We start from the raw sequence: 19,696 nt of genomic DNA on the forward strand, positions 1-19,696 counted from the left end.
CCCTTTCTTTATTTTAAGGGAAGATGGTGTGCCCACAGGGATAGATCTAGTGACCCACTAGGAACACAAAGTGCTTATATGTTGTTGACGTCCTGGGACGTGGGGCGTTAACTGTGTGGCACCTAAAAACTTTCAAAAAATACCAACCCAAAGATACTGAAATCAACATAGCTGTGCATTTGCCTCAAATACTTATTGCCTAGCGGTAAAGTAGCCACTGCCAACATAGTTTAGGACCAAGTGAGTGTCCTGTCTGAAGGCCTCCAAGAAAATAGTGCCTTGAGGCTTTAATTGATACCTAGGGCGTAACAACACGTGTAACAGGGGGTGTCCTCATGGGAGATTACAAGAAGAGGCAAGGCGGTACTAAGGATGGACTACTACGTCTAATGACCAATTAAAAGCCACCATTTTCAAAGGAGAGGGGTAGGAACCAATTAAAAAGATGGGCGGAGAGTAGGCGGAGCTTTAGGCCTTTATCCTGAATACAGCATGTCTCCAAGAGACAGTGCAAGCGCTGCCTAGATGAGTCCTAAAAATAGGCATTAAAGCTGCAGGTGTAAAACTTTGAAATAAATTACAGGCAAGTGGTAAATAGCCCTGTAGATTACTTGCCACATTAACCACGAACATCTACCACTAATTAACACAGCTCAGTGGAACACAGTGAATAACATGGGTACTTAGTGACCAGAAAGTGTTGTTACTATCAGACATTGTTAGCGTCACTCAGTAAGGTGAATCTTTGCAGGCAGCAATGTCATCTGCTCTGAGAAACTTGTGAGTCATTCCGAGAAGAAGATTGTCATTGAACCACCAAGGCCAAACCACTGTGTAGTCAAAGTAGAAAGTAAGCCGTGATCTGTGCACGAGCCAGATGGTTTTCATATCAAGGAACAACTGACTTGTGATCTGTGTGGCACAATTGGCTCACATGGAACACCAAGCTCACCAAAGCTTAGTCTAAGCAAAGGCCGGCGTGAGAGAAAAACAAGCCTTAAAAAATCATTAAAATGTTACGACACCTGCAGTCCTAGTGACTTGAATAATCTACTCAGCCTACCTGTATTGCTCTTTTCACATAAACAGGTCTCAAATTGAGTGATCCAAGGCAAATATTTTATTTTATCGAGGGGCCTCTTTCTTCATTATCACGTATAAAAGCACCTTCAAATAAGTGAGTTCAGCATATCTGGTGTACAAAAAGACATATCATATTGTTTGATTTTATAGATTAAATGTTTTCTCCATGTATAATAAGAGTTTAGCCAATATATACTGGACACATGACCCCCTGACTCGCCTCTTAGCTCACTAAAACATGGTCATTAAGGAGAGGCAGGAATGTTTCTTAGTTTATTTTGAAAAAACTCACTATTACTGAAGCATGATATGGTAGTTCACTTCTATTTACAGACAGCACATTTTCCATTTAAATTGCCACAAATGTTCCCACTGACATAGTTTTACTGATAATATACAGTGTAACCGAACGATAAAGTGTGGAAATCTGGTGTCAGCAATGTTTATCATTTGTACATCACAAAATAAAGTGCTCTGGTTTGTTTTGAGCCTATTAAAAATGTTCTTTCTATCAAACTTCAGAGGTACAAAAAGTGCTTTCCTAACTACTGATATATTTTGAAATATTTGTACAGATCATTTACACACTATTTAAATGTTGTGTGTTAGAAAAGATGCTGACATCCTAAGACCTGTCATTTACAACTCCTTGTACCCTATCACGTTTGTCAGGCAGTTTACTTTACAAAATTCTCCAACTTTACAGTTGGAGAAAGAAAAGTAAACACCAATCTCCAGGCTAAAATAAGCAACAAATTGTGAGACTACAAAAGCTGACACTTGATCTCTGTCTTTGAAGGCACAGCAAATGTGATCAGACATAAAACAGTTTTAAAGGCATGTTTATTACTCACTCACTTACTAAATTAACAGAACACGTTTTCTTAGCCAGCTCAAGCTCTCTCGCCAGAACGGTACAGAGGCCTGAAAAACTTGTTTGCACTTATAAATCTGACTCGCCCTTTGCAAGTGGGCAAGTAGATTTTTCGAGGTCTGAAGAAGTAAAGTTCCTTGATCTAGATGCTATTGTGGAAAAATCTGTCAGCAATTCCCACCTCTGCAAGCCACTATCCATGCGAAGCACAAACACTTGTCACAACTGGAGAGGAATGAAGCATGCCAAATAAGAGGGAAAAGGAGGTTCTAAAGATCAGGTCGTCCTCCTAGGGATAAATGTAAAAAGGAAGCCAATATCTGGGTTCAGGGACCTGTCTTGTGTGGTGGCTACCTAACAAAGGTGTGTTAGTGTAGCTTTTAAGAAAGAAAAAATTTTCTTTCTTGTTTTCCCCTCACTCACCGGAGTTTCCTCACGGTGACATGCTTCATCATCGGGGTCATCCCAGTTCTCTACGAAAAGGGGCGTGCTACGACTTGCGAACTATGTAGGAGCACTGTTAAGGTTAAGGACTATGTGTGGTGTGAGAAGAGTGGAGTGGATGTGTGAGTGAGTGTTAAAAATACCGTGCTAGTGGGCCTCAATGTTTTATTCTGCTCCTAGACGGTATGTTAAAAGTGGGGTTTATACTGTGCACCAACCAGTGATGTGGGTGGGTTCAGTATATGGTCAACATGTTTCACGCTACCCCTAGCGTTTCGTCAGGACCATACAGGGACCAGCCCTGTATAATACCACTCCTAAAAAACCTAGATTTAGGATTTAAAGAATATATTCGTGCAAAGAATATTTACAGTGAATGACGCTGTTCCAACTTGGTACACGCATAGATGTATTGTTCAATGGTGAACCTGTAAAAGATATGAACAAGAACAATGTTAAGAACAACCTTGCCCCTATCTCAACCGAGATTGGGGACTTTTCGTTATCCATGCACGTTCAGACATGCACATGGTCTATATGGTGTGGTTTCACCATATTGGTGCGTGCATGCTTTCAAAGTCCGATGTCTGATCGTTAATTTACACTGGAAGTGAAAATAACGTGAAAATTTGTGACAGACACACAGAACAGTGAACACACAGTTTTGACACACAACCAGAGAGAAAATATTCCGAATATTTACATTTCTAGGTGCTTAATGGCACATCATGGTCTCTTAGGGGGGCGGTATCGCCTCGATGGAAACAATGCAGAAAAAGTTTGGAGAGTTATAAAACACATAATTAGTTTTCTAACGTATTTCACCTTAAATGTTGTAGGGAACTCGATCTTGTGTTTCCAAGTCTTTTAGGCCCAGATGGTTAAAAACGTACTTCCTAGTCAGCAATGCCGCGTGGTATTACCTAGCTGCTTCCCCTTGGACCGCATCTTGCAAAGTGGTCAGTGGGTTCGGTTTTTATATGCATTAACTTCCGGGTTCGGAGACTAGACTGTGATGTTCCGGCGGCCATCTTTAGTGGATGTAAATGTGCCTTGCGTGGGTCTTTCTACTATTCCCATTGTATTAGTTAGTGTAAGTAGGCCTCATTATACAAAGGTTATCGCAATATGCATTGTTTTACAGAGGACATAGGGGATCCTTCGTTTCAGGTTTAGGAACTTTTTAGAAATCTGTACTTCAGGACTTTATAAGTGATACAACCAGATCGTGAAATGTCACTTGCTAAGAACACCCCAAGGTATGTCATTGTTCAACCCCCTTGTATCTGTCTGAAGTCTGAAAACCCAGCGTTGTTCACGCTCATGGAGGACTTTCTCAAGGTTTTCCTTGTTCTTGACACATTCCAGGACTACCCATCTCAAATCATTTGGGGTGTGGTTTTTCTCGATAAAGTGGTTAGTCATGCGTGTTGTTGACTTCTTACAGCGTATATTGCTCCTGTGTTCCACAATTCGAGTGCTTACCTTTCTTGAGGTCATGCCCACATAGTGCAGATTGCACGTACATGTGATTAGGTATACCACCCCACTCGTATTGCAGTTGGAGAAATCTTTGAGTTGCCATGTGGTATTTTTATTGAAAATGATTGTTTTTGTTACTGAGGTGAGGTGGCACACGCTACAGTTGTTGCACGGATAGTGTCCGTTTGGTAATGGCTGAAGTCTATTGGTGTTCTCTGCTGGTTTTGGTCGAGTGTGTACCAGGTAGTCCTTCAAATTCCTTCCTCTTCGATGGCTAAACATCGGCTTTGGGATGTTTAGTTCTCCACTGTTCAGTATTGCCCAGTGTTTCTTTACAATTTTACTGACTTTGTCGGAGACCTTGTCAAAAGTTGTGATGCAGATGGGCCTGTCATTAGTCGGAGGTTGTTATATTTTTGGTTCTAAAAGGGCTTCCCTGTTATTGCTTGCTCTTTTACAGGCTTTCTTCACCATTTTGTTAGGATAATGCCTTTGTTGTAATTTTTTACTCAATTCCTCTGCTTGTGATAGGTAGTGTGATGTGTTGGAGCAGTACCTAAGTCGAAGGAATTGTCCGAATGGGAGGTTTTGCTTCAAATGCCTCGGGTGGAAGCTGTTATAGGTAAGGAGGCAATTCCTCGAGGTTGGTTTGTGATGAGTGGTGGTTACAAGGACTCCGTCTTTTGCCCAGATGTTTAAATCCAGGAATACCAGATGGCTTCTGCTCATGGCGTTTGTGAATTTCAAAAAGGGGTCTTGTTCATTTAGCCAGGCGCAGAATCTCATTGCTTCTTCCTCGTTGCCGTTCCATATCAACAAAATATCGTTGATATAACCACCATTTTTCTACGGACCACAACAATTTCCCCCGATGTACCCCCAACAACCTTTCCAAAATTGGAACACCAACCAAAGCAACCCGACCCGTCCTTTTTTAGGGAGAGACCAAACGACTCAAAGAGCGAAAAACAAAACCGGCCAACAGGTACAATGGGCCCAACCCGTGGAAGTAACGGGGCGCCACACAAGGAGCAAGGGGCCACCGGAACCATCAACGAGCAACCCCCAGATCTAGTTGTCAACTTATCCTCCCTAACCCTAACAGAAGTTCAGACACGGGTTCTGAACAAAGGACTAGGTTTCATCCCCACCCCAACAACTGACAAATTCAAACTGTGCATAGAGCTAAAGGAGTTTGAGAAAGTTAAAACTCCAGGTCTTTTTCAAAGATAAAGACCCAATAACAACCAGAGATACGGATACGGGCCTTAAGAAGAAATCTACTTTTGTGCCACCCCCCCACAACTTACCAGTCGAATTGCTAGCTTTTGAGAAAGCTGTGATGAAGGATGTGAAGGACCTGGATCCGAATACCATAAGAGTCTTTAAAAACACAAGCAACTTGGAGTTTGAAGCAATCCATGATCTATCAAATAACAACACCATCACCATAAAACCGGCGGACAAGGGAGGAGCAATTGTCCTGCAGGATACTGAAAAATACAGACAAGAATGTCTATGCCTCCTTGCAGACACAAGGAATTACATCATCATTAAAAAAGACCCGACGGAAAGACTAAGGGTCTGCATTGCACACCTCATTGAGGAGAGCCTGGTCAATGACTGGATGGATAAAAAAGAATCGGAATTTCTTGTAAATTCAAAACCAGTCATCCCTTACTTCTATACGATCCCAAAGATCCATAAACGCATGGAACAACCAACAGGGAGACCAATAGTCTCAGGGATAGGGTCTATTTTGGAGCCAGTATCAAAATACGCTGATGCATTTCTTCGCCCCATAGTTCAAAAAACAGATACTTATCTGAAAGACACGAAGGATGTATTATGCCTTCCGAAAGACACCACTTTTGACCCCACATCTAGTGTTTTGATAAGCCTAGATATGGAGAGTCTTTATACCAGTCTACCGCACAAAGAAACATTGGAAATTTTGGAGGAAGTGCTTTTTGAAGAGGAGTGGACTTATCACACACCGAGACATGTGGTTCTTGAATGCTGCCGGTTAGCCCTCACAGAAAATTTCTTTCGGTTTGAGGAGACCCTGTACCGCCAACAACATGGGACAAGTATGGGCAGCACTTTTGCGCCGAGCATAGCTGGACTATATGTCCACCACCTGGAGAAAAAGAAAATCTTGACTACCAACAATCCATACACCAACCACATAAAACTATGGAAACGTTATATCGACGATATTTTGTTGATATGGAACGGCAACGAGGAAGAAGCAATGAGATTCTGCGCCTGGCTAAATGAACAAGACCCCTTTTTGAAATTCACAAACACCATGAGCAGAAGCCATCTGGTATTCCTGGATTTAAACATCTGGGCAAAAGACGGAGCCCTTGTAACCACCACTCATCACAAACCAACCTCGAGGAATTGCCTCCTTACCTATAACAGCTTCCACCCGAGGCATTTGAAGCAAAACCTCCCATTCGGACTATTCCTTCGACTAAGAAGAAACTGCTCCAACACATCAGACTACCTATCACAAGCAGAGGAATTGAGTAAAACATTACAACAAAGGGATTATCCTAACAAAATGGTGAAGAAAGCCTGTAAAAGAGCAAGCAATAACAACAGGGAAGCCCTTTTAGAACCAAAAATAGAACAACCTCCGACTAATGACAGACCCATCTGCATCACAACTTTTGACAAGGTCTCCGACAAAGTCAGTAAAATTGTAAAGAAACAATGGGCAATACTGAACAGTGGAGAACTAAACATCCCAAAGCCGATGTTTAGCCATCGAAGAGGAAGGAATTTGAAGGACTACCTGGTACACACTCGACCAAAACCAGCAGAGAACACCAATAGACTTCAGCCATTACCAAACGGACACTATCCGTGCAACAACTGTAGCGTGTGCCACCTCACCTCAGTAACAAAAACAATCATTTTCAATAACAATACCACATGGCAACTCAAAGATTTCTCTAACTGTAATACGAGTGGGGTGGTATACCTAATCACATGTACGTGCAATCTGCACTATGTGGGCATGACCTCAAGAAAGGTAAGCACTCGAATTGTGGAACACAGGAGCAATATACGCTGTAAGAAGTCAACAACACGCATGACTAACCACTTTATCGAGAAAAACCACACCCCAAATGATTTAAGATGGGTAGTCCTGGAATGTGTCAAGAACAAGGAAAACCTTGAGAAAGTCCTCCATGAGCGTGAACAACGCTGGGTTTTCAGACTTCAGACAGATACAAGGGGGTTGAACGATGACATACCTTGGGGTGCTCTTAGCAAGTGACATTTCACGATCTGGTTGTATCACTTATAAAGTCCTGAAGTACAGATTTCTAAAAAGTTCCTAAACCTGAAACGAAGGATCCCCTATGTCCTCTGTAAAACAATGCATATTGCGATAACCTTTGTATAATGAGGCCTACTTACACTAACTAATACAATGGGAATAGTAGAAAGACCCGCGCAAGGCACATTTACATCCACCAAAGATGGCCGCCGGAACATCACAGTCTAGTCTCCGAACCCGGAAGTTAATGCATATAAAAACCGAACCCACGGACCACTTTGCAAGATGCGGTCCAAGGGGAAGCAGCTAGGTAATACCACGCGGCATTGCTGACTAGGAAGTAAGTTTTTAACCATCTGGGCCTAAAAGACTTGGGAACACAAGATCGAGTTCCCTACAACATTTAAGGTGAAATACGTTAGAAAACTAATTATGTGTTTTATAACTCTACAAACTTTTTTAACATTGTTTCCATCGAGGCGATACCGCCCCCCTAAGAGACCATGATGTGCCATTAAGCACCTACAAATGTAAATATTTGGAATATTTTCTCTCTGGTTGTGTGTCAAAACTGTTTGTTCACTGTTCTGTGTATAGTCACTCTGTATGTCTGTCACAAATTTTCACGTTATTTTCACTTCCAGTGTAAATTAACGATCAGACATCGGACTTTGAAAGCATGCACGCACCAATATGGTGAAACCACACCATATAGACCATGTGCATGTCTGAACGTGCATGGATAATGTACGTCTTGAAGGACGAAAAGTCCCCAATCTCGGTTGAGATAGGGGCAAGGTGGTTCTTAACATTGTTCTTGTTCATATCTTTTACAGGTTCACCATTGAACAATACATCTACGCGTGTACCAAGTTGGAACAGCGTCATTCACTGTAAATATTCTTTGCACTAATATATTCTTTAAATCCTAAATCCAGGTTTTTTAGGAGTGGTATTATACAGGGCTGGTCCCTGTATGGTCCTGACGAAACGCTAGGGGTAGCGTGAAACATGTTGACCATATACTGAACCCACCCACATCACTGGTTGGTACACAGTATAAACCCCACTTTTAACATACCGGTCTAGGAGCAGAATAAAACATTGAGGCCCACTAGCACGGTATTTTTAACACTCACACACACATCCACTCCACTCTTCTCACACCACACATAGTCCTTCACCTTAACAGTGCTCCTACGTAGTTCGCAAGTCGTAGCACGCCCCTTTTCGTAGAGAACTGGGATGACCCCGATGATGCAGCATGTCACCGTGAGGAAACTTCGGTGAGTGAGGGGAAAACAAGAAAGAACATTTTTTCTTTCTTAAAACCTACACTAACACACCTTTGTTAGGTAGCCACCACACAAGACAGGTCCCCGAACCCAGATATTGGCTTCCTTTTTACATTTATCCCTAGGAGGACGACCTGATCTTTAGAACCTCCTTTTCCCTCTTATTTGGCATGATTCAAGCAGCCTCCAGACTGCGGGAATAAAACTTAACTCAGGACAGGTCTCCGATACCTGTTTCATAAGAACAGTGACACACACCTAAAAACACATACCTGAGGATTTATCCCATACCTAGAAAATGGCAGAGATCACAGGCCTCTCCTTTTCAGAGGAAGAGATCGAGAGAGTAATGGCCTCCATTCTACCACACACTAGGGCACCAAACAAAGACAATGGGGATTCCAGCCAAGATTGGGACGAACTAACAGAACTAAAAAGATTGCAAATAAAGACCTTAATACACGGTGTAATGATGGCAGAATACCTTAAAATCAGCGCTGCACCAAGAGGCTTAATAGTCAGGAATGAACCCTTCATCTTTCAAAATGATAAGCAATTCAAAAAAGATTGGTCATTGATATCATGGCACTGCACCAGGGACTAGCTAGTCCTGATCATCAAGACAGCAGCTCGCCTGTCTGAAACATTGAAGGAAGAAATACAGACGTTAGAGGTCCGCCTAAAAACTTACATAGCACCTGCTGAGCTTAAAAAAAGACTAGATGAGCTGAACAAAAGCATGACAGAATTCGAGATTAGCTTAAAAGATACTAAATACACGAAACTGGATAAAGACAAGAAAAATTTCTCCCACGAAACGGTCTATCCATATATACGTGATGACTACAAACCAAGCAATAGAAATCCTGGTTACAATACAGACAGCGATGGATCTGACAGCGGGTCTGAAAATTCAAACTCCCCCAAATTTTATAATTACCCTTCAAATCGGAAACAAAGGAGAGGTAGAGGAAACTCAGGAAGATACCGAGGCAACCAACCACAAATGTGGCCCTCCTACCAGCCACCATATGGCCCCCCACCACCATTTTTCTATGGACCACAACAATTTCCCCCGATGTACCCCCAACAACCTTTCCAAAATTGGAACACCAACCAAAGCAACCCGACCCGTCCTTTTTTAGGCAGAGGCCAAACGACTCAAAGCGCGAAAAACAAAACCGGCCAACAGGTACAATGGGCCCAACCCGTGGAAGTAACGGGGCGCCACACACGGAGCAAGGGGCCACCGGAACCATCAACGAGCAACCCCCAGATCTAGTTGTCAACTTATCCTCCCTAACCCTAACAGAAGTTCAGACACGGGTTCTGAACAAAGGACTAGGTTTCATCCCCACCCCAACAACTGACGAATTCAAACTGTGCATAGAGCTAAAGGAGTTTTTGAGAAAGTTAAAACTCCAGGTCTTTTTTAAAGATAAAGACCCAATAACAACCAGAGATACGGATACGGGCCTTAAGAAGAAATCTACTTTTGTCCCACCCCCCCACAACTTACCAGTCGCATTGCTAGCTTTTGAGAAAGCTGTGATGAAGGATGTGAAGGACCTGGATCCGAATACCATAAGAGTCTTTAAAAACACAAGCAACTTGGAGTTTGAAGCAATCCATGATCTATCAAATAACAACACCATCACCATAAAACCGGCGGACAAGGGAGGAGCAATTGTCCTGCAGGATACTGAAAAATACAGACAAGAATGTCTACGCCTCCTTGCAGACACAAGGAATTACATCATCATTAAAGAAGACCCGACGGAAAGACTAAGGGTCTGCATTGCACACCTCATTGAGGAGAGCCTGGTCAATGACTGGATGGATAAAAAAGAATCGGAATTTCTAGTAAATTCAAAACCAGTCATCCCTTACTTCTATACGATCCCAAAGATCCATAAACGCATGGAACAACCACCAGGGAGACCAATAGTCTCAGGGATAGGGTCTATTTTGGAGCCAGTATCAAAATACGCTATGCATTTCTTCGCCCCATAGTTCAAAAAACAGATACTTATCTGAAAGACACGAAGGATGTATTATGCCTTCTGAAAGACACAACTTTTGACCCCACATCTAGTGTTTTGATAAGCCTAGATGTGGAGAGTCTTTATACCAGTCTACCGCACAAAGAAACATTGGAAATTTTGGAGGGAGTGCTTTTTGAAGAGGAGTGGACTTATCACACACCGAGACATGTGGTTCTTGAATGCTGCCGGTTAGCCCTCACAGAAAATGTATTTCGGTTTGAGGAGACCCTGTACCGCCAACAACATGGGACAAGTATGGGCAGCACTTTTGCGCCGAGCATAGCTGGACTATATGTCCACCACCTGGAGAAAAAGAAAATCTTGACTACCAACAATCCATACACCAACCACATAAAACTATGGAAACGTTATATCAACGATATTTTGTTGATATGGAACGGCAACGAGGAAGAAGCAATGAGATTCTGCGCCTGGCTAAATGAACAAGACCCCTTTTTGAAATTCACAAACACCATGAGCAGAGCCATCTGGTATTCCTGGATTTAAACATCTGGGCAAAAGACGGAGTCCTTGTAACCACCACTCATTACAAACCAACCTCGAGGAATTGCCTCCTTACCTATAACAGCTTCCACCCGAGGCATTTGAAGCAAAACCTCCCATTCGGACAATTCCTTCGACTAAGAAGAAACTGCTCCAACACATCAGACTACCTATCACAAGCAGAGGAATTGAGTAAACAACTACAACAAAGGGATTATCCTAACAAAATGGTGAAGAAAGCCTGTAAAAGAGCAAGCAATAACAACAGGGAAGCCCTTTTAGAACCAAAAATAGAACAACCGGGGGAGGAGCCAAGATGGCGACCGGGACGGACGTGTAAGCGCCGGGCTCCGCGAGCCGTCCGATCCTGCACCGAAATCCTGGCGTTAATCCTGACGAGACCCTGTTGAAAAGGAGGCACGCGAGCACGGATGTCGCTGGCGTTCTCTTGGAACCCCGGCCGCTTCTTTCCACGGTGAAATGGTACCGTTTCCGACCTCCGACTCCGACCCGGGACCTGGAGCCGATCGCCGCCATTGAACACGGCGGGGCGCATTCGATTGGACACGCCGCCACGGCACTGGCCGGGGCAGGAGCGCAGCGGACGGCGGAGGCTGTTTACATCACCCCCTTCTTTGAGCGGTAAGGCTCCTTGCTGGGTTGCCCTGTTCTCGAGTGACGCTGGAACTCGAGTTGCACCGTTCCTATCCTGACTTGCTGCTTGGGGACTGTACGGAGTCTATCTTGGGGTGCCTGCTCCACTGCTGCCTGCCCATATCGCTGGTGGGAGAAAGGCTCTAATTCTGCCCTACCCTGGACCCGAGTGCCGCTAAATTGTTGGTGGCTCCCACTCTTTCTGTTTTTGCCTGCAACGCCGCCCCCCCTCTCTGCGCTGTGTGCCTGCTGCTGGGGTGGCCATGACGCCCCCTTCCCTGTGGGACTAAGATGGCTGCCTCTCTGCTTTCAACGGGCAGTATCCTTTCCAAGCCTGACATGGCGATGTACCCGAGGGAAAACCCGCACAGCGACAGTCGGCCAGCGATGCAAAGGGAGCCGACTCGCGGCGACATCCTGGCTGCCCTGCTCGATTTGCGGGCGACATGGCGGCAACATGCTCGTGCACTAGAACAAAAGATAGTGGGAGCTGCCTCGTGTCTCACTGAACAGGGAGCGACTGGCCCCCTACTGCCGCTGTTTATCCCGGCTCCAGAGGCAATTTTACACCGTGGGACTGTTAAGGAGCGTTCGAACCCTGGATATACTGCCGACTGTTTCACTATCGTCGAAGATACTGTTGCTGATTCACTCTCCGCTTTGCTACCTGATATTGTTGCAACTCCTTCAACATTGTGGCGCTCCCCAGAGACCTTCCGGGCGCTGGCTCCCCTCCCTGCCTTTGCCACTGTGACTTTTTCTCTGGGTTTGCAAAGCATGTTTCAACCTTTGGCGGGGGGGGCGCCCAAATACTGTGACATCGTTACTGGGGTTGATTGGGAGTGCCCACTTCCTCCTCCTCTTTGTCTTCTTGGTTGGGAGAGACCATTTTGTTTCTTTGTTCAGCTTGAGGAGAGTGTACAGTTGTGGACATATTCGGATGCATTTCGGCGCACTGGCCAAGGCTGAGACTCCCTCACACATCAACTTGCCGATTGACTGGAAATGACCTGGCCTGTGACTTTTTTTTTTTGCTTTGTTTAGTGAATTGGGGGTGACGCTTCCCTTCTTTTAAGGTGGTAATAACAACATCCTGTCGTTTGGCAGCGTAGTTAATATGTCGGCTCTGGGCGGAGTGGGGATCGGGGGATGGGCTGTATGGTTCTTATTGGCGCGATGCCTCCAAATTCGGTGCTTTCTCTGATGCAAGTATTACTGTTGTGCTCGTAAGTCCGGGCGGCCTGTTGATTGCGGGCTCCTCCCCCGCCTTCTCTGTTTTCTGGGAGTTTTAGATTAGTATGCACTTTTCATACTCCCTATCTTCAAGTGTGATACCTTTTCCTTGATTATTCCTCTTCAATTATCTTTCTCTTCTCCTTCCTTAATTTTTCTTTCTTCCTCTTTCTTCCTCCTCTTCTTTCTTCTCTTCCTAAATTTCGGGTTTTTGGGGCGACAGACACTCTGCTGGGGGGGGGGCAGGCCATAGCCTCTGCATGTGTGTAGGGTGGGGGGTTATATTTACTTTTATTTAGTTTCTATGGTGCCTATGTATGATCTTCTCTTATAATTTTTCCTTTTTCTGTTCTGGGTCTGTGATAGGGATTAGTATGATGTGGGTAGCATGGTGGGTGGTACGTAAATGTAAACTGGCTCCTCGGTTGATTTCTACTGTACCGCCGATTTGATGGAGGGTTCCTCACTATTGATGTTGCTTCTTGATGCTGCCTGCCTATGTGGTGAAATTTATGTACGGACTCGGTTCTCCTTGGTTTCGTTCTTTATTATTTTATTTTCAGACTAAAAACTTTTAAAAATGTTAACCTTCAATGCTCCTTCTCCCTAGCGATATTACTCCATCTAGTGTGACTACTGTTAATTGCTGCTATTCGCCTGGTAGCGCTGGGGGACCTCACTGCTTGCTCATGTGCTCAAAAGTATTGTGGCCGGCCTGACGGTTGTAGGCCCGTATTTGTACCATTCTTTATGCACAATAAAGGTTTCCAAAAAATTAAAAAAAAAAAAAAAATAGAACAACCTCCGACTAATGACAAACCCATCTGCATCACAACTTTTGACAAGGTCTCCGACAAAGTCAGTAAAATTGTAAAGAAACACTGGGCAATACTGAACAGTGGAGAACTAAACATCCCAAAGCCGATGTTTAGCCATCGAAGAGGAAGGAATTTGAAGGACTACCTGGTACACACTCGACCAAAACCAGCAAAGAACACCAATAGACTTCAGCCATTACCAAACGAATGAATGAATGAATGAATGAATAACTTTTATTGTGTGGTTACTTAAAACCATTACATTAAGTTCAAGGTATAAAATTACAAAAGTTAAAAAAACACAAAATTTCAGTAGTCAGGCGTATGTTACAAAGTTCCCAAAGTTCGTAAGGGCAAAAAAACACAGAATTTCTGGTGACAAGCGTTTATAAGAAGTTCCCAAAGTTCATACGGGCGCACGCGGTCGGGGGCCTGTAAGGGCCACCGGGGGTCCTACAGCAAGGTCTCTATTCCTGCGTGGCCTTTGCTGCTGTCAACTCGAGCCGAGTCTGTTGTATACATTTTCCGAATGAGGCCATCTGTTTTACTACGCTCAAGGTGTATAGATGATGGATTGCTTCCTTGACTGTGCGTGTCCCAGCCATTACCAAACGGACACTATCCGCAACAACTGTAGCATGTGCCACCTCACCTCAGTAACAAAAACAATCATTTTCAATAACAATACCACATGGCAACTCAAAGATTTCTCCAACTGCAATACGAGTGGGGTGGTATACCTAATCACATGTACGTGCAATCTGCACTATGTGGGCATGACCTCAAGAAAGGTAAGCACTCGAATTGTGGAACACAGGAGCAATATACGCTGTAAGAAGTCAACAACACGCATGACTAACCACTTTATCGAGAAAAACCACACCCCAAATGATTTGAGATGGGTAGTCCTGGAATGTGTCAAGAACAAGGAAAACCTTGAGAAAGTCCTCCATGAGCGTGAACAACGCTGGGTTTTCAGACTTCAGACAGATACAAGGGGGTTGAACGATGACATACCTTGGGGTGCTCTTAGCAAGTGACATTTCACGATCTGGTTGTATCACTTATAAAGTCCTGAAGTACAGATTTCTAAAAAGTTCCTAAACCTGAAACGAAGGATCCCCTAGGTCCTCTGTAAAACAATGCATGCGGGGATGCCCTTGGGTCACCAGGCGCTTTAGAAATCGTTATTAAATTAAATTAAATATTGCGATAACCTTTCCCTACTTACACTAACTAATACAATGGGAATAGTAGAAAGACCCACGCAAGGCACATTTACATTCACCAAAGATGGCCGCCGGAACATCACAGTCTAGTCTCCGAACCCGGAAGTTAATGCATATAAAAACCGAACCCACGGACCACTTTGCAAGATGCGGTCCAAGGGGAAGCAGCTAGGTAATACCACGCGGCATTGCTGACTAGGAAGTAAGTTTTTAACCATCTGGGCCTAAAAGACTTGGGAACACAAGATCGAGTTCCCTACAACATTTAAGGTGAAATACGTTAGAAAACTAATTATGTGTTTTATAACTCTACAAACTTTTTTAGCATTGTTTCCATCGAGGCGATACCGCCCCCCTAAGAGACCATGATGTGCCATTAAGCACCTACAAATGTAAATATTTGGAATATTTTCTCTCTGGTTGTGTGTCAAAACTGTGTGTTCACTGTTCTGTGTATAGTCACTCTGTATGTCTGTCACGGATTTTCACGTTATTTTCACTTCCAGTGTAAATTAACGATCAGACATCGGACTTTGAAAGCATGCACGCACCAATATGGTGAAACCACACCATATAGACCATGTGCATGTCTGAACGTGCATGGATAATGTACGTCTTGAAGGACGAAAAGTCCCCAATCTCGGTTGAGATAGGGGCAAGGTGGTTCTTAACATTGTTCTTGTTCATATCTTTTACAGGTTCACCATTGAACAATACATCTACGCGTGTACCAAGTTGGAACAGCGTCATTCATCAAATATTCTTTGCACTAATATATTCTTTAAATCCTAAATCTAGGTTTTTTAGGAGTGGTATTATACAGGGCTGGTCCCTGTATGGTCCTGACGAAACGCTAGGGGTAGCGTGAAACATGTTGACCATATACTGAACCCACCCACATCACTGGTTGGTACACAGTATAAACCCCATTTTTAACATACCGGTCTAGGAGCAGAATAAAGCATTGAGGCCCACTAGCACGGTATTTTTAACACTCACACACACATCCACTCCACTCTTCTCACACCACACATAGTCCTTCACCTTAACAGTGCTCCTACGTAGTTCGCAAGTCGTAGCACGCCCCTTTTCGTAGAGAACTGGGATGACCCCGATGATGAAGCATGTCACCGTGAGGAAACTCCGGTGAGTGAGGGGAAAACAAGAAAGAACATTTTTTCTTTCTTAAAAGCTACACTAACACACCTTTGTTAGGTAGCCACCACACAAGACAGGTCCCCGAACCCAGATATTGGCTTCCGAGGAATGAAGCATGCCATGCAGCAAAGTCAACACTGACTTCAGCACGATCCTGAAAGACTACTACCTAATGGTAGTAATTAACAGTTTCACCCAGTATTTAGTAGTGAAAATCATAAAACACACATCCTTTGACAACATAACTCCAAACTGCAAAATATCTGGGCTACTAACGGACTGCTTGGCGGAGTAAAGCTAGAAAATGTGGCTTCCTTCCAAGGCACAATATTCTAGTAGTATCTAAACGATGTGAAAATTTGCCATCACAACATTACTCCCTAGTGGCCATCGCCATGGTGAAACAGATTTAGGACAACCATAAAGAAATATGTGAATTGGGTGTGAGCAGCGTGACAGCTTAGAGCCCACCACAGGACGTTTGAGTGCACAGGCACATATCCTTCTTCACCACAGAACGGTGGGCTCCATCAAAGCCCTCTCTTGAAACCAATGAGCAGAGAAGTAAACATGGAAATGAACCTAGGACCTTGTGTCGACACCCAGCAGTCATTCAAATAGACAATTGTGTAACTGATCAAGACGGACACTCAGGAAAGACTTCACAAATGCCTCATAAATGTGCCTCAAGGACTGTTACAAACACAAAATAGATATTAAAAGAGATCTGGGAGTTCTTGAGCTTCAGCCCATACCAGTTTCCGAGTTAGTCAGTTGGTTACAGGCAGGGCCACTGGAATTATGTGGTTTGACAGCAAATGCATTTTCTTCAGAATAATGCATTTGCAGCATTTACCAGTTAACCCATCATCTGCTTCATAATCTGCAGATTTTAACAAGAAATGTTTTTAACTCAAACGGATCAAAAGTTACCAAAAATGCAGCAACACCTGCAGACAACCAGTAGAAGACCCTCTGCAAAGGTTGACTGATCCCCTTTCTGTTGCTTATTGTTGTATTTGGGTTTTACAATTGTAATAATGAGGTGAAACCTTTTCCCAGAAAGCATTATCCTGTGTAAAAATGACAGAATAATGCTTGACGCATTATGAAGTAAACCCTGCCACATAAGTTGGTCCTTCTCTGCCGTATAATTCCAGTGGCATTGGTTGTTGTGCAGGCACCAGCAAATATTTAGGGATGATGAGTCCAACACAGGCCCCTTACCGACCTGTGTGAGATATGTTATCAGTTGGTACTCTTTTATTGAGTAGGGCAACTCTTGTAAGGTGTGAGTTGATAAGCACTGATGATAAGCACTCTTTCCTATAGGAAAACTCAAGCAGTCGGGGGAGCAAACTCTTGTACTGGGGGTAGAGCTTTTAGGGGATAACTATACCCGGGGGACAATAAAGTGGCCAGGGGGACAATGCATTGGGCTCCTTGCTTGTGAGTGTGACAATTACTGGGGAACTGTACGAGAAGTCATGCTTGTGTGCGGTTCTCACCTCTCTATACATTTACTATTTCAATACATATTAAGAAGTGGGTGCTTATAGTCTCAATTTAATTTACTGTCACTGCTGAACAAAAACGCTGGTTGCATGGCCTACACGGAGCCACAACACCATCCTAAAATTAACTGTCACATTGAGGCATCTCCTTAACGGCAAGGGGATTTTAGTGTATTAGCAAACTGGTGAAGATGGTGAAACCCTCCCTGCAAACACTTGCACCCTCGTTTCCGGTGTGCACAGGAAGCGGCCTGAGAGGGCGGGTATAAGTCGCCCATCTTACCCGCTGGTTTTGGGGCCCTGCCGCATGTGTTTCAATCATAGAATTCAGGTCACGTGCACTGCCCAGCTCCTCGCGCAGCTAGCCTTCTCCTGCTCCTTTCGAAGGGAACGCCGCAGGACCCGCGCGGCCTCATCGCCACATTTCGCCCCCTATCTACGGTCAACTGTCTCCTAACTGTATTATCCGCCAAGCTTCACTGCGCCCACATCGTTGGTCAGAGGATAGGTCTATCAATTCGCTCCGGTCTGGCTTTTCTGCATTCTGCTTTCTTATTGGTTAGTAAACTTATCAATCAAATTCCAAGCGGAGCGTTGGCTCCTCGTTAAGCCCGCCTTTCGTAGACATGGAAAAGGGACAACCGTTTCCTTTTCGGCTCGAGAGAGACGCTTGTCTTGCACAACGTGTCTCTCCTCTTACATTAATCGGTCCACGCTCTACTTTAGATATAAGCCGGGGACACCGTTTCAGAACCATGCTATTTCACCTGGACGTTTCTCTTCCAGCTCGGAGGTCGCCAGCATGCTGTAGAGGGGCTTCCATTTGTGCAGCAGGTGCAGTGGCACCGGGGCATACGTTTCAACATTTTAGGACAGGGATGTGGGAGATTTAAAATAAAAAATCGGGAGAATTAAAATTCCCCATTGCCTTCTATTGTAGAAAATGCAATTTCAAGCGGTAAACAGCTAAAATAAACCAATTTTTGGCTTGAAAAATCGGTAGTCTCCCGCCTGAATGGGGTCTATTGGCATGTATGCCGGGGCCCAGAGGCATGAAGAGCCAATTGTAACCTGATTATTTCTCTATTTCACAGTGCAAACAGCAGCCAGGTGACCCATTACCTTCCATGCTCTAGGGCCAATGACACACTGGCTACGCCACTTATGCTGGATGTTTTGACGTACAGGGCTCGTCAGGCAGCAAGCAGTCTTTGTGCCCCTAAATTCCTTCATTGAACTGCTGTGAATACTATTTGGGAAGCGCTTCAATAAACATTCTATGACTTATTACAAGCCGCCTGAAATTTTTGCTATATGCGCTAACTGCTGTTACCCGCACATTTCCAGATTATGAGGTTTGTGACCAATATCAGCAGGTCAAACCTGTCAATATATTGTATCAATATATTGTATTGGGAAATGGTATTTATCAGAATATGCTGTTTTTTTTCAAAAAAATCTGCAAGTTATTCCGCAAAAAAAAACGTGTAATTGGATTGCATTAAGACCACCAGGTACATTCTTACTCCAGTCAGATTTTATCAGGTGTGAAGAGAGCCACATCAATTATCAATTTTTAGGTCTAACAGACAGTGCAAGCTGAGTGGTCCCGAATATACCTATTGTCAGCTTACTTTGGGCTTGGGACCCCTTCCATTGTTTGTAGTATGTTGAAGGAATGAAAGTAGACGTGCTGAATTGTTGTATCCAATTTAATTGAATAAAGAGAAGAAGGAACGAAGGAACAAGCAGCTCAAGTGGAGCTGACTGAATATCCAATTGAATCATAACATTCTTTTGTACAAGAACAGTGATTACATATACAAGGTTCTACAACAATGCATTCTATAATTACATGTACAGTGTTCCTACACCATATTCCAAAAAGAAATATGCCATCACTACAGATCCCCTTTTCTTAACAATTTTAATAGAAACAATAAAAGAGAACCAAAAGGAAACAAACAAAATAAAATCAGAAACGGACGTAATCCTGAAATTTCTTAGGTGTGACTACACGTCTTCCACCCCTAGTGGATTTGTTAATAACCTCACCATCAGAAACAAA

The 19,696-nt window shown here is 43.8% G+C and overlaps 1 protein-coding gene across 1 annotated transcript in view; it reads right to left on the reverse strand.

The window, feature by feature from the left end:
- The window catches only part of ZNF687 (zinc finger protein 687), a 302,238-nt gene extending 284,122 nt beyond the window's left edge, over nucleotides 1-18,116 (reverse strand). The window contains exon 1 of the mRNA XM_086947350.1: nucleotides 17,912-18,116. The gene's annotated coding sequence lies outside the window, so the exon portion shown is untranslated. The remainder of the gene's footprint in view (nucleotides 1-17,911) is intronic.
- Between the last annotated feature and the right edge of the window lie 1,580 nt (nucleotides 18,117-19,696).

This window comes from Lissotriton vulgaris, chromosome 12, assembly GCF_964263255.1.
Source record: "Lissotriton vulgaris chromosome 12, aLisVul1.2, whole genome shotgun sequence".
Taxonomy (NCBI): Eukaryota; Metazoa; Chordata; class Amphibia; order Caudata; family Salamandridae; genus Lissotriton; species Lissotriton vulgaris.